This window comes from Dendronephthya gigantea, unplaced genomic scaffold (genome assembly GCF_004324835.1).
Source record: "Dendronephthya gigantea isolate DGI-Jeju-01 unplaced genomic scaffold, DenGig_1.0 000098F, whole genome shotgun sequence".
NCBI lineage: Eukaryota > Metazoa > Cnidaria > Anthozoa > Malacalcyonacea > Nephtheidae > Dendronephthya > Dendronephthya gigantea.
This window is the reverse complement of record NW_021163108.1, coordinates 91,481-95,151: the sequence shown is the minus strand read 5'-3', so window position 1 is coordinate 95,151 and position 3,671 is coordinate 91,481. Positions and strand designations below refer to the sequence as shown.

Here is a 3,671-nt window from a genome sequence, read left to right as displayed (position 1 = left end):
CTTATCAACGGCCTAGCCAAATCGACCCGGCGAACATACAGTGCGGCCCATCGCCGTTTTCTCGAATTCTGCTACTGGAGTGGGCAGTTTCACGAATCGGGCTCTCCTCTCCCAGCGAGCGAGTGGACCTTAATCCTGTTTGTAACCGCGCTGTCTTCCTCCCTCAAGGCGAGCTCGATAAAGGTGTATCTGTCAGGAGTTCGTTCCTTACATGTCGAAAGCGGCTTCGGGAATCCTCTCTCTAATTGTCTCCGATTGGAACAGGTTCTTCGCGGGATAAAACGTACTCAAGGTCTCGCCAGTCGGCCGCGTTTACCGATAACAGCCTCCATTCTTCGCCGGATATACTCGCTGCTTGACCTGCGCAACTACCGGGACGCATTGTTCTGGGCGGCGTGCTGTACAGGGTTCTTCGGTTTTCTGCGTTCGGGCGAGTTTACCACGACCGGTACCTATGACCCTACAGTGCATTTGTCGTTGTCGGACATATCGGTAGACCAGCGAGTGAATCCGTCGGTTCTGTTTCTACGCATCAAAGCTTCAAAAACGGATCAATTTCGTCGAGGACATACGCTGCGACTGGGCCGTACGAACACTTCGATCTGTGCCGTGCATGCCGTGGTCCACTTCCTCCAGCTCCGGGGCAGCTCTCCAGGCCCCCTCTTCGGGTTCGAAAACGGCACTCCTCTATCCCGAAATCAGCGAACTTAAGCAAGCAACGTTTTCACGACGACGGCGACGCCATTTCTCGGTTTAGACTGGGACGAGCATAATTATGCACGTCTTCCCGCCGTCGCGGTCTTGTCCAAGACCTGAAAATTTGATTTTGACGTTGTGGCTAAAACGTGAGTAAATATAATCGTTTTAACTTACTTATGAGTACAATTTTAAAATAATTGTTATTTCTCTGATCGTTTAGAAACGCATTAAAACTAACATGATGGTTTTATAGGTTTTATAGTACCAGATGGCAACCGCAAGTGCTGCTTCGAAGTCCATTTGTACAACAACAAAGTAAGTTCAAGCTTCATTGAAATTTTAAGGTAGCATTGCGGATAGTCATTGGAATAACTTTTTCTATCATACACGGTCATTCATAATTTTGGTTTATCAAGTGAAACAAAAAATCAGTGTTTTCTTTTTGCAATTTGCACTGCACTTTTTATACAGGTAAATTTTTTACTACAAAGTAGTTTAATAAATCGCAAAAAATGTGACATAAATTTGCTTTTTAGAGTCAAAATGGTTGATATACTTTGCCTATAAGATAGTAATAGGAAAACATATGCACTTATTTAAATGGAGACCTAAATTTACCGTTAACAGACCCATGAAATGGACTGAATCACATGATATACTTTTGGCAAGAGAGGTTTAGTATCAAGTATATATGAGATCAGAAATGGCAGTGTGGAGAGAGGAAAAGAGTGGGACAAAATAGTTGAAAACCTCAACGCATTGGAAAGTCCAAAATTCTATGTATCCAAGCGGGCAATACGGGATCGGCTTAATTTACTTATCAAAGGATACAGAGCAAAAGTCAGAGAAGAAGGTCAGTCCAGTGGAATAAGCCCAGATGAAGATGAAATTGACTCATTACTAGAGGAAATTTTTGATAAAGAAGAAGAATGGATGCTTAATCCTCCTATTACATCCAAGGTAAAGAAAGCAGAAAATGACAGAGCCACAGCTAATGAAATAAGACTTCAAGCCTTGGAAACTGTAGGAGAGACTACTAAAAGAAAGGAGAAAAATGAAAGGGAGCATACAACAAAGAGAAGAAAGAGTACTGGTGAGGCTATTGAATATTTAAAAGAAAAAGCTAAAGCTGACCTGTCTCTGAAAGAAAGGGAGTTTGAGCTTAGAGAAAAAGAGCAGTCAAATAGTGCTTTGTTATTGCAAAACCAAAGCCAAATGCAACAGGACATGCTGATTTTTATGCAGCAACAACATCAAGAACAGAAGAGACAACAGCAACTTCAGCAACAACAGCATGCACAAAGACACCGCGGAAATTGGTATAGGCTTAGCCGCAATTCTCGATACTTAGACTTCAAACTTGGTGAGGAAAAAGATTTATAAATATTCAAGAAAATATGTCTTGCACAAAAGATTTGAAGCTTGCTCACGGTAAAAACGAATCGTCTGAATTAATAACCTTGTGTATACTTTAAGCCTCAAAATGGCCATTTCACAGCGGTCAGATGTGTATGATGAGCTGTCAAAAGATTGCAGAATGCGTATTCAGAAGAAAAATTGAACTTTTTTAAGATATTCAAAAGGTTTCTCTTTGATAGGGCGATACAGAAATGCACAATTGTGAACCAGCGATTAGATTTTCGGGTTGAAACGTCTTAAACACCAATTTCTGCGGTGTCATGCACAAACCATGCAACAAATGTTCCAACAACAACAAATGCAAAGTCAGGCTTTGATGGCTCTCTTAGAAAAATTTGCTAACAAATAGGACACAAGGCATGTACACTTATGTAAGTTGTGTTATTATTTACATAGCTTTTTTAACTGTTAAATTTAGAATATAAAAGCTCTTCTATTTTATTTTCTGGACAATATGGACAATTACAATGTTAAAAAAATTGGAAAATACAAAAATATTAACACTTTTAAATTGATGTTTGCAGTTCAAATGTAATAAATACAAGTTTGTTAAACTCTTCTGTTTATGGTTCTTAATTCACAGCAAAGTATTCCTCCAGAGTAGGTGGTTCCAAGCCAAAGTACTCAGCTGTTTGGTTGCCATACATGCAGGTCAATGCATTTCGAAGAAGGGAACAAACAACATACATCTTACCAACGCTACTCAAACCAATTTTCAGATTTTTTTTAAAATCTAGGAATTTAAAATAATTTATTATGTCACCGAACAACCATTCGACAGATACTCTTGTGGCGCTCATGTTGGTGTTGAACATCTGCATTTGGTTGGTTAGATTTCCTTGTCGAAATGGTGCCTGTAGGTGCACCCTTAAGGGATATGCTGGATCCCCATACAAGCACATTGGATCTCCCCTTGTTGAGAAAGCTTCTGCCTAAGGTCTGCAGCAGTCCTGACTCAGCCAACATACCAGCATCATGTCTTTTCCCCTCTAGGTAAGTTAGTGTTGACAAAAAATGAATATGATAACAGTTATAAAATTTATGATTTCTCTCCTAGCAACATTAGATACAGTCCCATCCATTTTTAAATTACCCTCTTTAAAAATGGCTGAAAATAACTTTAAAACTCCAGTACGTTTATTATACTCCACTCTTCAACAAGGGTATTCATACTAACCTACAGGTCCATAAAGGTTTGCAATCATACCATTTGGAACAACAACAGACTGAAATTTCAGGGAATGTACTTTCTTGTGCCCATTATAAACCAGCCTCTGGTTTTGTCTAGGCCTGCAGATCGGACGGACTGTTCCATCAATGAACCCGAACAGTTTTGTAACGGGGCACCTTTTTGATGAATGGATGTTGCATAAACTTCTAAGAGGTCAGGGCTCAGAAGGCCGTTGTTCCATTCAGTTATGCGGTGGTGATGAGTTTCGTAGATGTAGTTTAACACATGATTTGTAATCATGCATATTTCGGGAACAGGTCTTCCGAATAAGGTTATCATATCCCCGTACCTGCAAGGATAGGCGAATCGCTTCATCAGCATA

The 3,671-nt window shown here is 40.1% G+C and overlaps 1 long non-coding RNA gene across 1 annotated transcript; it reads left to right on the top strand.

Annotated features, from left to right (window-relative positions):
* Window positions 1–736: 736 nt before the first annotated feature.
* On the top strand, window positions 737–1,374 carry LOC114534212. Its single transcript, XR_003688121.1, has 3 exons — window positions 737–845; window positions 953–1,014; window positions 1,327–1,374. It is a non-coding gene; the product is annotated as an uncharacterized LOC114534212 (long non-coding RNA).
* Window positions 1,375–3,671: the final 2,297 nt, after the last annotated feature.